We start from the raw sequence: 24,127 nt of genomic DNA, 5'->3' as shown, positions 1-24,127 counted from the left end.
CGAATATATCAAAAGTATCATTTATTCAGTCCTGTTGGAAACACAATCACTCTGCTTGTGCTGGGAAGCTAAACAGTTCAGGCAGGGGTTCAAGAGCTCTCTGTGATTAACTATACTGTTAATTGTTAGCATGATCCCTAACTTGGTTTTGGACTGTGCCAACGGTGCCTGGGCACAGTTAGGGAGTCACCAGGGACAAGGGATCATTCCTAATAGGCCATTTGGACTCGGCTACTCTGTTCTGTGAGGGAACAATGCTTAGCTCTATGGACCGATATGAGCTATGCAGTGCCAGCTGGCCTCAGGTCCACAGAATGATCCATGGCCCATTTAATTTACTGGTGTAGATGTAGCCAGTAGAACTGTGGCCAGCACAAGAGATGAAGAAGAAAAGTTTCGGTAGTCAAGAATATTTTCAGCTTAGTGTCAGCAGCACTCCAAATCACCTTTTCCTAGCCCTGCATAAAAGCTTGTTTTCCTGAAATAAAATACAATTTTGAGGTTAGAAAGAATTATCTTTGCCCTTTTAGTTTAAGCTGCCCAAGCTAGGAAGTGCTCTAGGGAAGCATTTTCATGGTGTTCTGAGTGATTTCATACTTATCTATTTAATTATCTTCACTCATAATAAACTCTGCTTTGTAACAGTAGGTAGTGCTATACCTTGTTTTAATTAATGAATCAGTTAATGGAGAACCTGCAGAGTCAGAATATGCTAATTTAGAGAGAATCTAGTTAATTTGGTGAAACCTACTGGTGCAGTTCAAGCTGCCCAACATGTGGACCAATAAAGCAGAACAGCCCTTCCGGACAGACACCAACGGTCACTGGAAGTACAGCTGGAGTTAAAATCAAAGAACTATTTCTTTAAATTTATCACAGCGCTGAGAGAGAGTACCCTTCAAAATTATACTTCTTTAAAGACATTTAATGAATAAATACATTAGAGAAATGAAGAGGATACCTGTGGTTGTGTATTAGCATGTAGCTCTGAGGCACAGCCTTTGCATGTGGCTCTTCAGTGCTGAACCCATTCTTGTGTACTGAGAACTAACAATTCTGGGATCCTGAGGCCATGCTGGATGTGCAGTAACTACAGGTATTAAACAGCAAACAGTGTACAGCGCTGGCAAGTAGTCAAAAGTTTGGGTGCCAGTGTTTTGGAAGGGAGGGTAGCACGGGTACCAGGCAAGGCTCTTGAAATTGCTCCAGTCAAACAGATGTATTTCCGAGTATGGAACTCACGTAATGTCACACATAAAACAGACGATGAAAAGTCGGAATGGTAAGATAGATTTTGAATAGCAAATAGCTAAACAGAGCAAAAATAAATAACATTTTGTGCTAAACTGTAAACAAGAAAGCTTCTAGAGAGCTAATTGGTAGGTTTGCATGAATATCAGGGAGAAGCAATTAAAAAGAACATTACAGGGAAGATAAATGATTGCTACCCTTGCAGCGGATCACCCCTTGAAAAATAATAAAGATCAGGTACTATTAGAAACAAAGGCACTCATGCAGATTGATGGACTGACGAGCAGCAGCTGCCAAGCACAGGATGGTGCGTGTGTCTGAGTTCTGGAGTTTGGGAGTGAAGCTGCTGAGTGTATAACACAGGTTTGAAACGTCTCATTAAAGTCTTTTGTAGTTCTGAATCCTAAAGGTTGAGTGAGTGTTTGAGGGGCTGAACTCGATCTAACTAAAATTGCTTTGAGAAAGATCTTGAACATTGAATACTGAGAAGTTTTCTTTGAATCACAGATACATTAACTGAAATAGTAATTAAAATATAATTTATAAAACTTCCTGGTGTGAACAAGATAACCAATCTTGACTTCACAGATAAATACGGTGTTTTTTTGATCCCAAAGAGTTCCCAGTGTATGTAAACAAAATACTAGGTAAACCAAAGTTGGAAACATTTTATCTGATTTTCAAAGTGTTTGCTAAATCCCACATGGGAAGAATTTAGGGAACTAAATAACGATTGGTTTTCAGGAAAAGTACTATCATAGATTAAAAACCAGGTAAGGGGTAGAAAAGGTATTCAAATTTCATCATGGAAAAAAAAAAATTAAAAGTGATGTTGCCTGACCTTTCTTTTCTTTTACATACGGTTAAAAATGTTGACATAAAAGGAAGGAGAAATGAGGTGACAAAGTCTGTATATGCCACAGGTACTAACATTAACCAACTCAGGAAGATGCAGGAAGACCTAATATCATAAAAACAGCTATACTGGGTCAGATTATAGATCAGCTTTGTCCAGTACCCCATTTCTGATAGCAAACATATAGGGAAAGAGCATACTAAGAAGAAGGGCAAACACTAATACTTCCCCTGGTATATCCTCCTAGCTTCTAGCTATCTGCAGCAAAGACGCTTCCCAAGACAGAAGATCTGTCTGTGTCTTTATATTTAATAGATTCAGGGAATCTAACGATTCGGATGTGTGGCTTGACGGCAAATGAAATTCAATAAAGATAAATGCTAAGTAATGCATATTCCAGTAAATAATTTGATTTATACACATTACTGGGTTCTAAATTAACTGAAGTCACTCCGGGAAAAATAAAAGAAAAAAGTGAATATAAATCTAGGGCACCAATATGAACCCTTTATTATTTGCCATTTGTATATTAACTATTTATATTGCAACAGAACCTCCAGACCCTGACTGGGCCTCGGCTGTGCTCATGCGTTACACAGACAGTGTAAAAAGTCTCCAGCCAGAAAGACCTTGCAATCCGTGTGTAATAACAGACAGGCAGATGTGGGGGAACAAGGAAACTATGAGGGAATATTGATTGGAAGGATAAGCAGTGGTGTCAGATTAATTGACCTTTGCTCATTCTGCATTGGTGGTCAAAAAGGAAACAACATGTTAGCATGTATAATGCCATTACATGAATCAATGAGCCCTAATCTTCCCATCTCAAAAGGCTACAGTAAAAACAGAAGGAATTCAGAGCCAGATGACAGAAATGATTCAGAAAACAGAAATGCGGGATTCAATGGTTAGGAATAGTTAATTTAGATGGGGAAACATGGTTTCAAGATGTGAAATGATGAAGGCATGTGTAATAATGACAGGCAAAGACAATGTCAACTGGATGGCCCTAATTAGCTGTTCTACTTCTGTAGGGCATAACAGACATAAATTTAAAAAAACGAAAAAAAATCTGAAATGTAATTTTTTATTTATTTTTTTTTAATTAGTTTATGGAATGAGCTGTTATTGTCTGATGCCACTGTGACCAAGACTTCAGTCATATTCAAACTGGAACTGCAGGTTAATCTGGATAATGCCATGCGTAATTGTGATTCTCCTCCTTTAATAGTATGCACACCACTATGCATCCAGGCATTGTCCAGCCACTAGCTCATGAAGGAGAGGAAAATATTTTCCTCATGGACAGTTTAGCCCATAATTGTCCAACACTGGGTTTCTTGCTGCTGTCTCTGAAGCACTTAATGCCAGCTACCCACTGTGAAAAACAAGACACCAGGTTAGCTTCATCTGATCTCTAGCAGCAATTGCTGTGACCTTTAATGAGAAACTCTATTAAATATCAGAATTGAGATTATAATGTATGCCTATGAATAATTGGCAACATTTAGTTTTCAGCGTGCATTTGGTTCTCAGTTCTGGCTCACTGCACGACAAGCACTGCAGCAGGGCTGATATGAGCATTTCAGGGATGTCTTTCTTTCTCCCCCCCCTTCTCCAGTCCTGAGGAAGCAGGGAGAGCAGGGGAAAACAGCAACATTGAGCTGATTTAGCTACAAATGGCACTGCTAACTTCAAGAACAATTAGAAACTGCACAATGAATAATTCAGCGTTTTGTCACTTCAGGGGCTTCCCATTCTGCCTTTATAATTCAGAACCCTTCCTTCTCCCCCCTTCTCGTTAAGGAGAAATCCTAGCTGGAGAGGCAATCTCCAGGGAGTGCCTTGCCTGCTTAACATGCAGGTGGCATTTCCCTGGGGTTTGCGGGAAGCTCCCAGCTGGAGGCCTGTTGACTGTATGCATCTGGGACCTCTATGGCACACACGTCCCAGCCACGCTCACGCAACTGCAATACGTAAGAAGAGATTTCCTATAAAAATGTTTTTTCATTCTTATTCCCTGCGTTATTTGAGGAATGGGAGGTAATATGAAATTAAAGGGAAATAGTATTATCTAAGAATCATGGAGTGCTAATAATTTACAGCAGGGTTTTTTTATTTTTTTTTTTTTTTACTCCAGCAGAGAAAACTGTTACTCGGTAACAACAGGGTCTGATTAAAGACAAGAAAAGTGAGTAAGAGATGAGTGGGCAGACAGGCACATACTATAAGTACAACAATTTTCTAGCACTTAGCTTGTGTGAGGAGCTGAAGACCTCTTCTTGTCCTTCAAATGAAATTGCAGGCATTCAGTGATGTTTATATGTACAACCAAATAAACAAACAAAAAACCTTCTGTGCAAAAAACCTTTCTCTGCTCTTGCTGCCACTGTCAGTAGGAGCATTACATTCCGGTGACAAAACATCGAGCAAAGAAAACCTGTACTGAAAGAAAAGCTTTAAAATAGGCTCTCAAGGACAACATATTGTTCCAGCTCAGAATAGAACTGTGCTTTTAAAAAGTCAGGGCTTGCAGGTCAGTGTATTTATAGTGCGAAGATTTATTATTGCAGTGTTAGAATTTCTATATGCAACACTAAATATTAAGTTATAAGGGAATAGACAATATGGCCAGATGAGTGCTAATATTTTGTGATTTTTTTTTTTTTTTACATTGTACAGGAACTCAGCACAGTTTCTAGCACATGTTTTAAGGAAGTATTTGGGCCAAATTTTAATCCAAACTGAAGATGGGTGGTCCCAAATCATTGCACCTGTCTGCTGCAATGGAGATATTAGTGAATCTGCATTCTCTCTAGTATTTTTCTGTCTAGGAAAGAAACACCTTTCCCATATAAACCTCTTTCTCATATACTAATAAAATGCTCTGCCTTGCTGAATGCGCCTTCAGAGCACAGGGAATACAATGCAGATTCTAGGCTGACTGCAAATCAGGGCAGATGTATTTTCTTAGCACCTCTTCTGCAGTCCTGTCTTTCCAATGTGTCTCTTTAGCAAAGTACTCAGGCCAAATACTGCAATTAGTGGTTTGCTGAATTGTCTCAGAGCCATGGCTTCATCACCTAAGGCTGGACTGCCATTGAAAGGAGAAAACTACTCCCATTTCTTTGCTCCCAGATGAGAACTCCCAGATTCTTCATTGTGGTCATCCCAATCATGGATTTCATCCTATTAAAAGCCAAACCCACTGGAAAATAACTGATTTTTAGCAGAACAATCCCCGATGTGTCTGATTGCTCAGTGGTACAGCGCTGTCATAAGGTGGGGGTGGGCAAGAGCACCACGAGGGTTGGAGTCTAACACGGATTTCAGATCAGCTTCCAACATCAGGCAGCTGTACCCTCAGTTGCTTCCTTTCATACTTCTCTCTTCAAGGACGCCACAGTACTCCTAACACAGCAAGTAAAGGCACAGGATGATTGTTGTTTGCACTCTCCAGTGATGTTGAGCCTTAGTTTATCACTTGTTAAAAATCGTGAATATTGAAATTTGAATGTACCCCTGTGGCATTTCAGCTCTGTGTTTGGTAGGATGTCATGCTACATAAAAAGGCTTTTAGGAGCTCTCACATATTTGGAAGGCTATTTGTAATGTGAAGCTGAATCAGCCAGACAGTAGAGAATAACATATGTCTCCAATGTTTCTTTACTGACAATTTTGCCGATTTTTTGTATTGCAACACTTCTGCAGATAAAGATACGAGTAGGTTGTTCCGTGATCCACAGAACAGATGAAATTAGTCATTAGCTGTGACTACCCAAAGCTGTGCACGTTTTTGTTTGCCAGTCAGTATGCTTGGCTGACTGGCCAGTAGGTACATGTATTCTGCTGCCAAAACAAGATGTGTAACAGATGAATTCTGCCTGTCTTTCCCTTCCTGGCACTCTCCTTTAACCAGTCAACATTCTTTGTGAAACTTGCAGCAATTTCATTTATCTTTGAGACTTCAACTTCTCTTTCTAATTTTCTGAAAATTAATCAATAATGCAAAATGTAGTAAGTGCGGTCTGACGAACAAATGTACAAACAGTTCAACTGTATATGCCTTGGGAAACCAATGTCAAAGTACATATTAAAATTAATATATAGGGAGGATCCTTTCTTCCAACTATAGTTGGATTCTGTATTGCAGAGAACTGAAACATAATGTTTATATCAATCTTGACACAACTGAGCAGATAGCAGTCCAGCTTTGAAAGGATAACCAATATCTTTAGTTTCAGGGTCTTCATGTCTTTTTTGTCTGTACAATCCTACTGAGGTTCAGCCACTCTGCTGTATATCTCCACTTGCTGGGTCTTTCACTGCAGATCATATAACTTTAGGCAATGGTAATATTATTATGTTAATATTGTTATAATATGCTATTAATCAGCATTATATAAATATTTCATAAGTTAATTGTCTGAAATTATAAGTGCCATAAAAGTCTTATAAGAGGAACTCCACATGAATAAAGACAATGCAGCCCATTCTGCTGCTCGGAAAGACTTCTATCCTCAGAAGCTTGCCCATTGCTCCCCAATATGTCATTTGGCCTGACAGAAGATACAAAGTCTATCCTTCTCACAAGCCTACAACTATCCTGGCTACAGCACTGCTGACTGACAGTTCAGTCATCTGATCAAAGCTGCCTTGTATGGGGAAACAAGTTAGCTGGTTTCATGATTTCCAAGGCTGGCTGCAGCTTAGGATAGCTGTTGGACAATGTTAAGTTATTCTAAAGATGTAAATTTCACAACAAAGCAGGTATTGAACTTTCACCTCTGGCCTTAGCATCTACTCCTCACTTTTCTCCCAAGTGTATTCCTCCCTACGTATGTATTTTCAAACGAGCAGTTTCATTTGCATTCATGTTGCATCTCAACTTTTGGATGGGTTGTTCATATGGAAGTGCTAAGCTCTCCTGTATTTCTCGTTGTCAGCTAGTATGTTGACCTTTAAACCATCTTTAAAGCTGATTAATATTTTCTTATTGTCTTCATTCTGATCTGTATTTGTTAATATATATTTATATTTGTTCTCTTGACAGACCATCTCTTTTTCTCACGTTTGCATAGTGCACATTACAATAGGCCTTGAGTCTAGCCACGATAGGGCCTCCTATATATTAGTACAACATAGTGATAGTGGACACAGAAGGTTAGGATAAACCCTGTGCCCTAATGGTGTTAAAGAACAGAAATAGAAATGGAAAACTGTCACCAGTTTTGTGTGTGTGTGTGTATTTATATATATACCTGTGCGTGTGCGTGCATGCGTGCATGTGCTCGTGTAAGAGAGAAGACAATATTTAACATCCTTCGCCTGTCCTTGAATTTGGTTATGGTGATTCTGATATTTAATTCCAAAGCCATGTGAACTGGGTCAGTACCACTGACAGACTGCTGAGGGAAAGACACTGAGATCTCCACAGTAAAATTCATTTAGACGGAGTGGCTGAACTAAGCATGTGCTTCATGAAGTTGGGGAGAAGAGAACAGAATGTTATGACTAGCACATTTCAACAATCCATTTTTAGAAATGCCAATTGCTCTGAGTTATGCAGAAAACAACAGCCCCTCACGGTGCCCAGACCCTAATTCTGAGTTTGAAAGATGGCCGTGGCTAGCAGCTGCCAACGTGTAGTAGGTGTGATGCCAAACACCTCAGAACTGTTTCTCATGCTACATGTGGCTGAGGGGAATCACCACTGCGGGTTTTACGCCACGTGTGCAAGTCCAGACCACACATGAAATGCAGACTGAGGTCTCTTATTGGATGTTATCTACAATCGCTTTAATACAGACCTGGCAACCGGTGTCTCAGCACATTCAGACTCTTTAAATGGTCCTGTCTCTCCATAGTTAAGGTAGTTCAAGTTTGGAACCTTGCTTGTCACATGAACAAAGCAGTTCCCACTGTCCTGTTCACATTAGCACCACACTTTGTAGGTTAATTCTGTGACTAATATGTTTGTTTGAAGCAAGCTGGACAAGAGATCATTAGGTTCATTTGTCCAGCTTTGCAATACTCTTATAGAGGGATAAATGAGTGAAAGAAAAAAAAATTAATTTCTTATGTTCTTAATCTTTTTGACTGGTGTCCCATACGCTAGGTTTTGTTCTTACAAACTCTTACGAAGATGCCTAACTCCTACCTATGCAATAGTTTGAGGATATCTGAAAGAATGTCATAGTGACATTCACCACGACAAATTCCATGGTCAAGGCTGGTCACTAACATCTGTGATAGAGGAACTTTTTGGACTAATCCTGTTGGTCAATATATACTGGAAGATACAAACTATCTGGTTGGACATAAATAATTCTGTGCATCTAAGCCTCTCCTATATGAACACTCATACTCGATTATCCACCAAAACTTGGGCAGCAATCTAGACTGCCTTCTCCCACTCCACTCCTGAGTGACGTGAAAGCGTTTTGCAGAGATTGACTTTTCACTATCTGTTCAGGAACTAGAGGCTCTTGAATAAATTTAGTAGGTGCCAGTTTCAAAACAAAACAATAGAAAATAGCTTTAGTTAAAATAAGTATTAGATCTATGGAACTCCTTGCCAAAGGATGTTGTGGATGAAAACATGCGTTTTCTTTCAAGGGAAATTGTACAAAAAAAGAAGCCTTTGGTGATTACTAAATAGAATAAATATGTCAAGTCTGACAGATTCCCATGTGCAGAAAATAGACAGATATGGGAAAAAAAAATGGGGGAAATACTATTATTTCCCTATTCTTGCACTAGGTTTCCTGTTCTTGCCCTCTTCCATTCTTCTGGCATAGGCTTACAAGTGTCCTTGAGAACAGGTTACTGGTGAACTCTTGGTCTGAAGCAGTACATCTGTTTTTGCCTTCTTTAACTGCTTAATCCTGTAAGGACCTGAGTTCCGTAGGTACCTTCTAGTCTGGTGTGGAAGTTCATTAAGTGTACATATTTTTCCCTAATGCAAGTTCAGAATTAGATGAGCCTCCAGCTCCTTCAGGAAATGTGTTCTGCTTCAAGATTTCCAAATAAACCAGCTAATCAACACTTCTCGTAGTAAGTAGGAACATTTGCTCAGGCAGTAGATGACCTACTGCCCAGGCGACTCTGTGCCATTTTGACATTCTTGAATGCTATCACATACTCAGTCTCCTAATATATCCCCAAAGCAGTAGCTTTCCCTTTGTGAACAGAAAAACTTGTTCAGATGCCAAAAATATTTTTGCCTAGATTGTAAAAAATCCCTGCTTCCCATCCCTCACTAAGAAGTGGCACTGTCCTGGTTTGTTCAGGCTTTTCTCCTTGAGGCACTCTTCATGTATCACAGAAACCTGAGGATTTCTGTTCCCTTTCCCTCCAGTTTTACAAGCAAGCCCACCCTGAGACACTGTATCATGACCACCAACCTTGCAGCTTTGGAATATTAACTGAGAAGCGCCACAGAGCTTGCTAACATCATATAACTGACTGAGAGGTGCTCCCAAAGAGTAGACTAAGGAACTCCTTCACCACCAGACTCTCATGACTGGGTGTTTACTTTTGAAAAGGGTTCTTCACACTGGCTTTTTTGAGGAGGGGAAGAGGTGGGGTGGAGGAGAATGAAGCCTCAACTGTACTTTTCACTGCTTTCAGAAGGAAAATTTCAGCAGTATTCATGCAGGCTGTTCTTGTTTGGTCACTTGTCTGGATTGTTTGCCTCTGCTTGGAAGAATTAAAGCATTTTCAGAAAAGTAATCATATCACATGAGAGGGCAATTAGACATTTTGTAATCCTATCACCCCTGTGTTGAAATTGCTGTGCCCAGTTAGCGATAACTCTGCTTCTAAGAACAGAGTGAGCAGCAGCAGAACATGAATTATTTAACTCGATGCTGTGCTTCTTGTTTTCAAGTCATCGGACTAATACAGGCACTGCAGACAGTAATTATTCCCAGCATAGAGAAGAAACAGTTAATGGAACCTGCCTTTTAAATCAATATTATTAATTCAAGGAAAGAAACAGCATGTACTATCTGACGCCTATGGAGTTTTGATCTGGGCTTGATGTCACGCTGAAGTAAGTGGTTGCCATGGAGATGTGAGCGTATGTCTGCGTATCCCTCCCTGCAAGTGAGCTGCGAGGAGTGTTTTTGGAGAGGAAGTGCCCATCTGTAGTCAATCGCTATTGTTCTTGTGGAGCCACATGCCGGCCTCGCTGCAGCCTGCCGAACTGCGTCACGACACAGCAGTATCAGCCCCTCTGAATAAAGACTCCCTGTTGAACCAGATTTATCCACCCTGCCATTTTCACTGTCATTTGATTATCTGCCTGTATTTTCTGGCTGCGCTAATGCAGTCTCTTAGCACTGTTATCATAGAATCCCCGTGGCTTGATATCTCACAAAGCTGGACGGATCTCCTTGTGTTTGCTTGCTTTCTCCATCGCCCTCTCCATTTGATCAGGGGAAAGCACCCGTACTATACCAGCCTCTTTGCTTATTTTCCTCCCTCTTAGATGCAGAAGACCTTGAAAACCTGAATGTGCTTTCTCCCCCTGTACAAATTCGTAGCAACCGAAAACTGCTTGCAATAGATCCTTGTATTAAATCATCATTATTAATTGCCAGCATATGTTTCTAGAACAAAGACTGGCAGTTTGGCACAGTCCACCATGATTATTGAATATATCTGTTTATTAACCAATTAAGTAATGGGCTAGTATGCCAGTGGCATATGAAACCAGGGCATTATTACTAACTGGAAGATGTCAGACAAAATTGCTTCTGCTACCTGAAGACAATGCAATGAGACATCTTCCTGAATACCAGGTGGAGTTTGGGGGTTTATTTTCTTTTCCTCTTTAAGTACAATATTCAAAGTAATGTCTGATAAATTTCTGCCAAAGATTCTAGGAAGTTACTGTCTTGAATACCACGCACAGAAAGAATCCACTATGATGGGAGCAGAAGATTTATTTAACTATTATTTCCCCCTTTATTTGCCTTCTCTTCCCCTTATTTCTGACTTCTCTATCTCTGGGGGTTTTTTATCTCTTATGTCAAGTAAAGGTGCATTTGAGCTACCTAGGCTTCTCATTGAAAGAGATGCAAAAGTTTTTGGAACAGCCGATACACGTACTCTCCTCTGCTATTATTCTCAGAAATGACCGAACCATCTTTTGCAGAAACATCAAAATGAATCAGCTTTGAGCAGACACCTGGCATGGGAAACTGCAGGAAAAACAATTAAAGTCTAGTAAATTCCAATAATGGTAAACATTTTGATTGTGAGGAATGTGCCTACCATGGATTCTGGGTCCTTACCTAGCCAATGAATATTGTCTAAATTCACTGCTACCGGTGGTAGGTCGATTACAACTTGAGTACCCCCAGCCTGGATACAGGTGCAGCATTCACACCTCAGCTTGCAATGTATGCTAACTTTCCTAATTACATGATGAATGCAATTTCATATTTGCAATCTTCCCTACCACTATAAAGAATACAAACATTTATTTAGTCCTAGACTGTGTGGCGCAAGCAAGGTTGCTGAGGCAGTGTGATCACCACTGCAGGGATGCATAGGAAAAGAACAATGACTTCCCCCCCGCAACATGTTTTATTTATATCTCTTCGATGCCAGCTGGCATGCAGACTGGCAACTCTGGGATCTCCGACCCTGAACTAAACTGCTGCAGGGCTGAGCAGGAGACTTGGCAGGTACTTGGTGAAACTGAACTGCTCTGCAAATGTTCTAATTTTACCGAATCTATGAATTTTAAGAGAAGTTTCAGAGCAATGTTTCTGAACAGCTTTATCAGTCCTATGAGCGGCATGTTCTTACTACTAGATTTCCAAAAGAACTGCCATATCATGTGATTTTACTTTGTAGATGGGTGCTTTGCTGTGTTGTGAGGGTTGACTGATGATTTTTGAGCTTTTGGGGTAGCCAGTTTGGATGAAGAGGTCAGCCCCACCTACACAAATAAAGCTAATCTGCAAATAGAAGAGCAGTACCTCTAAGCCAAGCAAAGAAACATAAACTTTCACTTTTGGCAGTAAGTGGCAAGTTGGATTCCTAGTCAGGGAAGAAAAGGTGTTACTATCTTGGTGAAAACCTCTACTGCTTGGAAATTGTGTAAGGTTTAACACGGAAACGAACACTGATTGGGGATGGGTGAACATAAACATATTTATGTTTTAAAGTGTATTTAAACTATCCGTCAGAAATGCACTGAAATTGGCATATTCCCACAGAACATATCAATCTCAGTGAATTTTCAGTTTGACAAGGCTTTCCATTAGAAAACATCTAGGCAGGTTTACTCTCTTCTATACAATGTCCTGAATTTTTCACTTGGTTGACTGAAAATCCTACCATATAGGAGACCTTGGACTTCGTGGGTTTTAAATAATTGCTCAGATGGCTTACCAGGCATCTGAGATTTCTGGGGTTTATTGGATCTACAGCTTTAAAGGAACCTGCCAAGAGGCAAAGACAACTCTGGGTGGGCAATCCATAAATTATTTTGGTAACCAATGTAACATTTTTGGTGAAGCAGGACATACACAGGTGAAAGTCATATGGGATTCTGAACAAGGATATCTCATCCTCTAAATCAGAATAATTCTCCCAGGGTACTTGCCACACTTGAACTACATTCACTGATTTAAATTACAAATGTTGCTGTGGCAATGCTCACCTCTTCTACAATAGATGACTTTCCAGACATAAGACACTGTTTTGTCTCTTCAGTCTGAAAGATTTGTTTATATTCCTCTCCCATTCTACAAAACTACCACCAGGAAAGAGATACAACTGCTGAATACAATTGCAAATGTTCCTATTTAATCTGGTCCAGTATAAAGCAGGGAACTAAGATTTTTCAGAACCTGAAGGAGTCTGTATGTAGGCTAAAAAAAAATTACATTGGTGTTGGTCACCAATTATGAGACACTGAGGTGCGAAGCTGCTTTCTGTTTGCTTTTTTAGAAATCTGACATCAGAATTTTTTAGTGTAATGCAAAACATTGCTGCACCTTTGTGATCCTCTGTCCTGTAAGTCCTAGGACTTCTGATTCTAGAGAGGGTCTCTAATAAGAAAGCTTCCTACCTTTGTAGTAAAACTTTTGTATTGCAATATTTCTAAAATAAAATATTGTGGAATTTCAATTAATGTAAATACTTGAGTTTTAGGAACATTAGTAATTTATTTATTCATTTTATTTTTAGGAAGTAAACGTTTTTGCAGACCTGGTCAGCTCTTAATTCTTATATTATAAATGTAGCAAAAAGTCTTGAATCTTTGCTCAAAACTTAAAATGACTGAAGAATATAAATATGCAAATTTTCTTTGTTTATTCTATTTTTTTTTCAGTTCATTCGAGTTCTTTGGCATCTTTTCATTGCACGCAAAAGGACACGTTCAACCTCTGTCAGCAGCCATGGCCCATTTTACGTTCCGAAAAATCTTGCCAGAATGGCCCCCTCAAGCAACAAATGGCCCAATTTATTTATGACAGTGCCAAAAAAACTATTTCCAGGATGTTCATAGGTCAAGAGCTCCACTGAAATAGAGAATGCCTTGAGGACCTATTGCATTGTTTATTATTTACTGTGTATGTTGCAGCCATGCCCTGAGGCCACAATCAAAATCAAGAAAGTCAAGGGAGATTGAAAGAATGATGATCTTGCTCGCCGTTCGAGACTATCCTTATAACTTTGTCACTCTATGTCCTGTCACCCCTTTCCTCTAGGACGTTAGTTTCCCCTTCAAACAATTTTATCTGTAAAAATCTCTTTCTATTACCCCCCTGCTTCCATCTTTGCCTAGCTGCTGTCTTGAGTTAAGACCACTAGTTACTCCAGTAAAATGCTTAAAATGCATGTTTCGTGATTAAAATGCTTAAATGTTTCACGATTTCTATGCTTAAAATGGATGTTTCATGATTTCTCTTTTTAGATTCTTTCTTCTTTTACACACACAAAAATTGTATATGATATGAATGAAGTATCTCAGCAACTTACTTTTCAGTGTTTTTAAAAATTTTTGAAGTTCAGCTTTTTTGCTGGTAGTCTTTGGGAAGGGGGGGGTACTACTCTGTGTACAGAGCTGCAAGTCGGCTAGGGAACTAGAGAAGTGTTCAAGAGTCCTGAAGACAGGGCACATCAGAGCAACTGTTCAAAATAATACTCATCCCATTCCGTTTCTTTGTTTACCCATCTCCTTCCCAGTCCTTCTAAACTTCCATTCTGATTTGATGTTTCCTTCAGTCATGTAATGAAATCACTCTGGGTGACTGAGACCTTCCTATCTGCACTGAGAGGTTTTACAGGGATAGTGGAGAAATCATGAGCAAAGCACCGAATGCGAGAGTATCGAGCAGGAACTAGTGGTAGTGAATTTTTCTGGTCGTTTGTAGGAAACATGTATTTTCACCTATTTCAAACAGATCCATAGAAATCACAGTATATTTACTATATCTATTTAGTTCATGTGAATAAAAGTCAATTTATAAGTAGTCAATACTTGCCAATGTTTGTGAGATATGATGATTCCTCTTCTTGCTTATCTAGTTCAAACTTTTAAAATATGATTATGCCTAACAATAAATACAGGATGCATTTGCCATGCTTGTTCTTATTGATGAACATGTGGCAAAGAGTAACATAACAAAAATATGCTTGTAGATTGTATAGTGAAACAAAACATATGTGAAATTGTTCAGGCCTCCAGAATTCACATTACAGTTTCCTCCTCTTGAGAAGTAAAGATGGGTCTGAAGGGAGAGTGGGATGAAGGGGAAAATTTGAAATAATTTTATAGAGCTAAGAGAGTGACTGGGCAATACCAATTAATCTGTATTTATTCTGGTTTGGGGACAAGTTTTGCAGGGGTTAGTTAACTTCATTCTCTGTTCATTTCTTTGTGCACTCTGTGGAAATGACTGTTATACTTTAATTTATTTTTTCCTAGTATGAAATGTTATAATATCATCTTCTTCTGTCCACTAGGTCAGACAGAGGTCCAACTACTCATTATAGCAGGAATTTGTATTTCTGGAATTTGATTCTCTTGAAGCCTTTTTATGTTTACACTCTTAGTCAGGATGAGCATGATGAAGAATGAGACCGCAGAGCACGGAGATCAGCAGTGTTTTCAGCATCTGCATGCAATAATGTGATTTGACTGACTTGTATGGACCTGAGCCCAAAAATCACAGAAAGGATTTATTTAGGCTGTATTGGCTGACATGTGGAAGATGTTCCTACTATAAAAGTTATGCCGATTACAATATGTGATCATTTTCATAAAAGCAGACAGGCTTGTCTCAGTTTTGTTCCTCAGCTTATGTTCCTCTAGCCAGTTTCCATCCCACTGTTTGTAAAACAGCTTGTACATCTTTAATAATTATATGAAGTTGGTTCAGAAAAATAGCCAAAATTCTATTCATCTGTATTGTATGGAGGTTTGGTTCATGAGTGTCTGAAGAGAGAGACAGAAAAGAATACAAAATGTACTTTATCTTCAGTACAATTCAGGTTACTACACAGATCCTCCTACTCACCACACTTCAGTGAGTCAGGCATCCTAAGCATAATGAATCCTCTTTTTTTAATGTGCTCTGATGCTAATTTTCTCATTTACAATTATAAATGTTACATTCATTTTAAAAATTTGACAAAATCAGATTGCCAAAAATATATAATAATGTAACTGAATAATTTTAACACATTCTCAAATCCATTTTTTTTAATTCCTGTACATTATTGTAGCTATTTTGCATTAACTTTGTACCATTTGTGCCTTGATACAATATTGGGAAAGGTGCTATTAACCATATTTGTCAATGCTCTTTCTGTGTGATTAGGTTTTATATTACTAAATTTGAATAAAACATCGATCATAGAACTGTCGAATTACAATGCAACTTTTACTAAAATGTTGGCTGAAAAGGACTCCACTTACACCTTATTATCTTTTTTCCCCATAATTGGAGTTACATAATGGATTTTTTTCTGGCCTTTTTGATGTATTGTTCTTTCTTAATATTTGAGGAAAATGAGATTATGAGTTCACTTGAACCCAAAGATAGATTTCCATGTAAAATGAAGCGAGAGAGCTATGTAACATATCCCACCTTCAGTAACTTGCAGTGATGTACAGAGGTTTAGCTCTACAGGTCAAAAAACCTCCCAACCCTCTCAGCCAGAAGGAATTGTTAGGTGATTTTTATGATCTGCATAAATGTCCCCTTTTACAAAACAAAGTAAGAGATTAAAAGAAAGGCATTAGCATGCAAGCAGAAGGCAAAGTATTTTCTATCTGTCTTGAAAGAGGTTAAAATCCTGTCTGGGTAAATAGAAGTTTTGGTCCGTCATGTCTGATCGGTCTTCCTAAATACTACAGAACTTGCATTCAAAATATGACAATTATCCCATAACAGAATGCAATAGCTTTGCAACCTTGAGGATATTACATTATTTCACATCTCAAGGTATTTTTGAAAGAGCCCACAGGTCTGGCTATCACATGCAATTAAATGGTGTTCAAAGGTGCCCACAGTTCCTGTAACAAAACAGTGTCAATGAAGCCTGTCAGAGTTTTTCTGTACCCGTACTGCGAGACCTCAGAGGGAAACAGCCATCCTGAGATGTTTGAAGTTATACCGCAAGTGAAGTTTAGATACAGACTTGGCTAAAATTAACAAGAAAGTTTATTTACATGGCCTTTTTCAGAGAAGGCCTGAACTTGCTCTGCCTAAGCCCCAATTCAGGATGATACAAACAAGTTCTGATCTGAAGGGTCTGTGCTCGATCCATTGTGATAAGCCCTGTTGGGTGCCTTTTGGCTCGGAGTTTATACACCTCCTGTCATGATGAAATGCAAGCAGAGCAAGCACAGGTCTAGGCAACAGACCGAGGATTTACAGTGCATTATGTAAGGCCAAGGCTCGAATACACAATAGTCCCTTGACCTGGAGGTAAGAGTCTGGAAGATAAGGGGTTTCCCTTACTCACACAAATGTGGGAGATAAATAATAGAAGCCAAACAAGAGAAAATAAAATACTGTGATACTTCTTAAGGAGCACCTTGTAATATCTTAACCTTTTTTTTTGAGAGACAATTTGCACTCAGAAAAGACTGTCTGGATGAGCCTACATAACTCATAAGTGAAGCACCATGTATTCTTGTGCCTTTTCTGACAGTCTGTATGATAATAACATCCAGTGTGCACTACTGCTGGTGTTCCCTAACAAGTCTGTAGTCTTCTACTTCTGGCCAGTAAATTTTTTGTAGGGGGGTACTTAGATGCCTCTTCAACACAGGCGAAGTCAATACTGGTAATGATTCATTGTGAAATAGTGCTAACAGTCTTGGACACTCTCACCACTTTTGTTCACCTGAAAATTATTTCTTTTACACTCAGAAAGTTGTGTTATTACCCACTGTACTCAGCAGAGAATCAGTTTTAGAAATCTGTTTCACCATTCACGAGGGATGAATGGATTACGGAAGTACCTATACCTTTCTGTTGTCTGGAGAGGAAATTTAACCACTAGCTTAGATTAGAAGCTGGCTAAACATATGTGTTTAGTGTAACTTCTTGCCTGAAGTATTCCAGATGTCTGCAAAGCTGTTGAATACAACTGGTGGCCTAAAGACAATCCAGGCACTTCTGGAGGAGGAGCTAGAGCATAATTAGAAATTGCTTGGGTAACTCAGACAGCATCAGTCATCCATGTTGAGAAAGACCGAGACACTAAATTTACATGTGTACAGGAAGGTGACTGCATGTGACCCAGATGTTTAAGTTTCTACTATAATCATTGAGGGTACAACTCATATGTCATCTGAAATGCCCCAGCGTACCCAGCATAGTCTCCAACTGCTGTAACAAAAAGGTATAGGTCTCCTATAGGCTCCACCCCATACCTGAGAGGCTTCAGCTGACATCATAGACACCTGGGGAATCTCAAATGATGATAAACACCAAAGGTTATGCAACAGAGTTGAATGTCAAATCTAGTCAATAGAGCTAGCAGAAGTGAGAAAGCTATTCAGCTTACCCAAAAGTAGTCACCCACTTTTGAGTCCATCTCAGGAGCTCTCTGTACTGCACTGACTCAGCTGACTAGATCAGCAAAGACTATAACAGGAGCTCAGACACTGAACGTACACCTAGTCGCATGCCTGGGTCTGGAGCTGAAATCCACCCTTAGCTGACAGAGGCCTGAAGTTAGGGGAGATGAATCCCATTCCCAGCGTTCAGTACAAGAACACACAAGAGGCGATTCTCCCACCCTGACATTAGCACTGTCATCCTCAGTTTCTAGAGGCTTGCCAGGCTGTTGTTAACAACAAGCTGTTTATTTAAAATGTCAGTTATGTAACTTATGACTATTTAAATGTTTTCTTCTTTATTTTACAGTAAATTAACACAGTTTAAAAATTACTCTCACTTCCCACTTCATTCACTCTGATGTAACCAGAGTTCTGATTTTTGTCAGGACAACAGTGAATACAATAATTTGCTGAAATTTCAGCAGCCGCCTTCTCATCCATGTGCAGTTCTCCGGCTGTTTTGTGGGACAAAGACAAAGTCTGGCAAAAGCAGATTACTTGAAATAATGCTATTAGCTATGCATCTTTGGGGAGATTTTTTTTCTGCAAGGGTCTCTGTGTGAAAGAGCCCGGGCATCCCTTAAGTACATAATTTCGGAGATGAAAACCTAGCAGACTAGATGACAACACCCCAAATCTGTCAGGTATTGAACTTCCCGTTGGATCACTTCCAAGGAGTAAAATCCTGTGAAGTATAGCACTAGCACAAATCATGTGAAGTATAGCACTAGCACAAATCGATGGTGCAATTCAGTTCATCTAAACTAGTTAGTTGATATAACCATACTCAGAAAACACAATATTCATTAGAGCTGCTGGCATAGGGATTGTCATCCTTATCAGCCTAGATGTAAATTCAATGAGATAATTCAGAATTTTAGAGGCTTTAGTGGAGAGAATAAATTCTCTTGCAACATGGGAATTGTAGTTTTAGTTATAGATAGACTAAAAGGTGAAGTAGAGAGGTCAAATGATCAAGCAAATCAATTTGATTTAAGACTAAAACTCCCTATCCTTAGTCATGTTAACATTCTTGCTCAGAAGTGTATCTTTGAAAGCCACTTCTAATTTAAGCAGGCTGTTGAAGTTTGATGTACATGAACACACACAGAGTGAAGGTAAAAACTACAGGACAGACTTAGCTACACAGGGGCACAGAAGGAAGCAAGGACCTGAGCTTTTAAATTTATATGTCTATCTATCTAAATGATTTGGATCTTGCCTTCCAGAAGCGTGTGGTTGCCTTCTCTTTAGAAAGGATGTGTAAGATGCAAGCAGCTTTTTTGGTTGCTTGGTCTACAAACTGAGGTAGGATTGATGTACATGATTGGCAGCAGCAAATGAATCCCAAAAGCAAAGGGGAAGTGGATTAAATTGTGGCTTCTTAATTTCTTTCCTAAGGCACTGATGGACAAATGCAGCCATATGATACTCCTTGCTGTATTGCATGGACAAAAACTAACTCCTAAAACATAACAGATTTATTTTTACAAACAGATTTCCATCTGTATTTTGCCCTTTCCTAAGCACAATGATCTGTAAGTTTTTCCATGGCAGAATCAACTGTGGTGTGTGCAATAGTATTTGGTAAGGAGGCGTTTTGTGATAGCCTGTACAAAGGCATTTCATATATTATATATAATACAGATATAGGAATACGTTTTGTAATAGTGTTAAATCTGTTAGAAGGCTTGAATGAAACCAGAGTATCAAAGGCAGTAGAAGACCTGTGTTGTTTATGAATGTAAAGTGTGCTAAAATTATCTCTGGATACAAACATCTTCCAAACAATTTCCTATCATTCATACACACAGACATAAATTGCATTGTCCCATTATAACAGCTGTGAAGAAAAGTTCTTCTACATTTAATTCTGAAATTTCTTAATAATTTACCTCTCTTAGAGCTACCTAGGACAGTTTACCTTGCTTGAAACAGTTATGTTTTCCTTCTGCTATACACTTTGGAAACCCACTAAAGAACCTTTAAACTTTTAGATGAAACAGGCAAAGAGATGGTAGAATAAAACCCATCTGTGCAAAACAACACACTGACCCCTGATATATAACTATAAAAATGAATTACATTTTATCTTCAAATTAGATATCGAGAAAAGATGATCTGCTGAGCTGGAGAGAAAGAGAAATAGCAGTTTGAAGGGCCTTGTTCAGCAAAAGTCATAGGTAACTGCAGCATTAGTGTCTCTATAGCAGACACCTTGGCCAAAGGTGTTGCTTACCTTGAGAGTCTGGGCTTCAGCAACTATTTCTCTGTGTTCTGTAGTGTATTATTCTGTACTAACGGTGTTTGAGACCTAGTGTAGATATGTAGCCAGCTTAAGTCACATGCCCCCAAAAGTCCGTTTTCAAATAACAAAGGTGACCCATTTCTTAGTCACCACAGAGCACTGTTTAGACTAATTTTATTCACTTCTGAAATTATTTTGGTATTCCAAGGTTGCTTTGTATTTTCAGAAACACTGAAAACTGCACAGGCAAAAAAGGATTAATATTTTGCATACTAGTACAACAGAATCTGAAATTTTACTCTTGTCCATATAGTACATATTTGCCAGTTGTTAAGAGTAATTATTACGGTGGTCAGCAAATGAGAAATGAGGGGAAAATAAGAAGATTTAATTTTTGAAAGCTGCGATTACAATAGATTCATTTTTAGTGAAAGATGAAGAAGGAATATGAGTTAAAGGCCAAGGAAAGAAAGACACTTTAACTAACAGGTGGAAAATAATTGGTGAAATTGTATTTATTTAAACCTCTTAAAACTTGTTTTCCTCAAGAAGCATCCAGAAGACAAATGTTTATATAGTTGCTCTTTGCAGTCATGGTTGGCTCCTGTGAATATGAGTGATTGTATTTCTACTACAGTAATTGCCTTTTCGTTTATTACCATTCCTGACCTGATTCAATACATAAAAGAGCAGGGGAGAAGAAAGAACGAATAAACAAAAAAGTTTTTTTCTGACTAACTGTATAAAACCCCCTTGTTTTCTGGTGGTTCTTGTCTCTCCTCGGTTTTCTCTTCTCCACTTCTCCAAGGGTTAGTATTCAAAAAAACTTCCTCAGACACTTATAAGGCATTATTGATACTTATTGAATGCTACGCTGCTGGTCCTTCTGCTTTCTTTGAATTTTCAAGGTTTTCATACGTTCTTGATCATTCTGTGAAATTTATTTGTAACAGGAGATCAGTTTCAAAAACTATTTGGTGCTACGAGAGAAGGGAGCATGTGTGCACACGGAGATCTGCAACACAGCACACGTGTGCATGGAAACAGACACTGTGATTCCATAAGCCCTGTTTGCAAAGCAAAGGTGAAAAGATAAGGTAAAAGGTGAAAATATTTATATATGACATACATTGTGGTACATATAACATAAAGGAGGAAATAATACAAGAAGCAGAAAAAGCAAATAAGTCAGAAATTTGGAGAGAGGAGGAACAAAAAGCCAGGAAAGTGTAAATTGCCACAGATTTAGAATGAAAAGTGATTCCAGAGCCAAAGATATTTGTGCTGGCTGCAGAGTTTGCACTCACATGGGTTCCTTGAGAAGCCATCCTCAAATATGCTAGAAAATACTAAAAAAATAAAGTATTAATTTTTTCCAGGACAATTCCTTTTCTCTTTGAACACTTGTGCTCTGGAAAATAAATGGCACATTGGAAAAACAGCTTGATAATTTTTGTGTCCTTCCTAAATTTAGCTTCATTTGAGTTATGGCTAATCTCTACAAGCCAATCTAGGACGTGGATCTGTGCAGGTACAATTCTTGGATGGCCATTAATGCTTTTCTTTGACCTTTGTATCTCCAAGAACACCCTTAGGACTGAGCAGCATCTTAATAATGCGCATTGAGAATATTGCTTGTGAATGCAGGTGTCTGCTATAATCACAGAGACAAAAACTCTGTGGCAATCCCAGCCTCTGCCAATTTCTATGCATGGACTGAGCCAAAGGTTTTGGCAGAGACCTAGCCCATTGCCTCTTCATTACTCTTCTAAACATACAGCTCTGTATGTCAGTTTTAAAGAATTGAGAAATGGTTTAGAAAACAGTAAAAACTATGAAATTGCATGTCACCTTTTCAGTGCCCAGTATTTCCATATAATTTTTTGCTTTCAGCTTACAGTTTATATTTATTATATTATAAAGTTCTGTAAAGGAGATTACAAAGACTCACCCAGAATGGTGCATGTGGCTGCAGAGATACAGAGTGGTCAGAAAACCAACTCAATAATCTGAAGTCAGTGCATTTATGCCCTTTAACTGAAACACAGCATTACTCACTGCCCACTGAGGACCATGCACGATTGCTTGTGGTCCCTTACTTCCTGTGACATTCAGAGATGAACATGAAGGTTTTTTACCAAATTGATTTCTACATCAATGCAAACTTTTTTCTTTCCCCTCCTGGTCTCTTAGTCCTGCTGAAGTGCTGTTGGACATTCAGCGCTTTCAGGAATTGCTTGTCCGTATGCTTAATTTGGGCTCCTGTTTTTTGAAAAACTTGACAAAGGAATGGCTTATTGGTATGAGCTCTAGCCTGGGTTTGCTAGAAGCGTTCTTGCTGAAGTGGTCACATCTTTCCATACACATGAGCTAACTGTTAACATGAAAGAGGGAGATGAATTACTTATCACAGAAGAAATGAGCACAAGTGGGCACCAGAAATGCCGGCTGCTATATTTAGCTTATAATACTAATATTGGAACGTCATAGTCGTGCCCTCTTCCTTAATGGCAGCCCTGTGAGATTCTATCTAGATTTTATGATCTTATATGGAAAGTAATTCAGCTATTTGGGGAACTGTGCTGTGTGCTGTGTACAAACAGTGAGGCTACTTACGTCTGTTCTCTGTGTTATCAGTACCATTAAAAAGTCACATCAGTTGGGAGGATGTTCTGCTTTATAGTTTCTGCTTTTATTGTTTCTAAGGAAACCACTTTACTTATCCAGACTCACTGTGCCTGCCACATCCTCAATTTACACACACTCAGAGCAAGGAAAAGCAGTACATCAGAAAATCCGTTCTTAATAGTACCCTAAATGTATCAGTATTACTCATCTTTATGCTTTTCAAGTTAGACCTTCTGATTTAGCAAAAGTCCTGTGTTTATGTAGGTTTCCACAGGAGTGAGCCGGCATGGAGATACTGTGCCACAGTTCTGGTCAGCAATTTGTGGGGAATTTAACTGTTACTGAACACCAGGAGGACTAGAAAGGACTGTGTTTTATCTAGATAGATGATGAATAGAAGGAAACTTATAAAAAAGGCTAATATGTTCTTTTAAAACACTTGTGTTCTCTCCTTCCTTCTTAGCTTGGTAGAAAAGACTCCTTGTGTTTATGGAATTCAAGGGGGAAAATAATTTTTTAGAGTAGAAATTCATACTGATGATAAGGCCAAAAGAATTATTGTTTTCACCTGAATCTACTCCTTCTTTATGGTTTATCAGGCGTTTTGAGGGACTGCTTTTCAAAATGATAGCTTTTGTCACATGTTCCTAGTTTTAGACCTTTAAAAAGTTTTTTAAGCTTAACATGTTTTAGACACATCAGGCGCTGGATGTGCCCACAATGGGAATGAGGTAGGGCTTTATAACAATGTAGAAACTCCCATAAACATTTTTAGAAGCGTATAGCACTTTGGATGACACTTTTGGGAGACAGTAAGGGGAGCAGGTGCTCTCTTAGCCCTCTTGGTCTCCATGTTGCACTTCATTTTAGCGGCCAAAGTTTAATAAAGGCTGAGCAGCCACTATTTCACTGAAGAGAAGAGGATTTGTTGACCTGTGATTCTGTCTTTGGCAGCCCTGAGAGGTCTTACCTGAGAGAGATGGCAACATATCCTTTTGCACTGGGACATTAGCCATCTCAGTTAAAACTTCCTGTTTTT

General features: G+C 38.9%; 1 long non-coding RNA gene across 2 annotated transcripts in view; it reads right to left on the bottom strand.

Moving 5' to 3' along the window:
• LOC142599956 (uncharacterized) overlaps positions 1-22,689 on the bottom strand; it is a 28,478-nt gene extending 5,789 nt beyond the window's left edge. Inside the window, exons 1-2 of one of the 2 annotated variants that reach the window (XR_012833465.1) lie at positions 22,412-22,689; positions 962-1,090 (exon numbers count right to left, since the gene is read on the bottom strand). This is a non-coding gene — a long non-coding RNA (uncharacterized LOC142599956). The remainder of the gene's footprint in view (positions 1-961; positions 1,091-22,411) is intronic. The other variant, XR_012833463.1, reaches the window with a different exon arrangement.
• Between the last annotated feature and the right edge of the window lie 1,438 nt (positions 22,690-24,127).

This window comes from Balearica regulorum, chromosome 1 (genome assembly GCF_011004875.1).
Source record: "Balearica regulorum gibbericeps isolate bBalReg1 chromosome 1, bBalReg1.pri, whole genome shotgun sequence".
In the NCBI taxonomy this organism is placed as follows: Eukaryota; Metazoa; Chordata; class Aves; order Gruiformes; family Gruidae; genus Balearica; species Balearica regulorum.
The sequence above is the reverse complement of the archived record's forward strand: the minus strand, read 5'-3'. Positions and strand labels throughout refer to the sequence as shown.